Here is a 326-nt window from a genome sequence, read left to right as displayed (position 1 = left end):
CCAAAAGTGTGAGCGAAAGTACTTACTCTACAAGCAAATAGTACGCTATACATTGAATATATTGTGATTGAGAAAAATTACTCGGAAGTTAAAAAACGTAATTTTTTACACAAAAAACGTCCAAACGTCAACAGGATACAAAAACGTCCAAATGACTTTAAAAACGTCAACCTGGCAATGCTGGTAGCAAGCAGCGAAATTATGTATCAAATACAATAACAAGATACAGCACACAAAAAAATGAAATGAGCGAGAGGAGAGGAGTGAGAGAAATATGTAGCAGTTCCAACCACAAAACAACTAGCACAGGGTCGCATTTATCTTGC

The sequence above is a fragment of the Rhagoletis pomonella genome, unplaced genomic scaffold (genome assembly GCF_013731165.1).
Source record: "Rhagoletis pomonella isolate Grant_MI unplaced genomic scaffold, Rhpom_1.0 Rhpom_scaffold_00015, whole genome shotgun sequence".
NCBI classification, from domain to species: domain Eukaryota; kingdom Metazoa; phylum Arthropoda; class Insecta; order Diptera; family Tephritidae; genus Rhagoletis; species Rhagoletis pomonella.
This window is presented reverse-complemented; position numbering follows the sequence as displayed.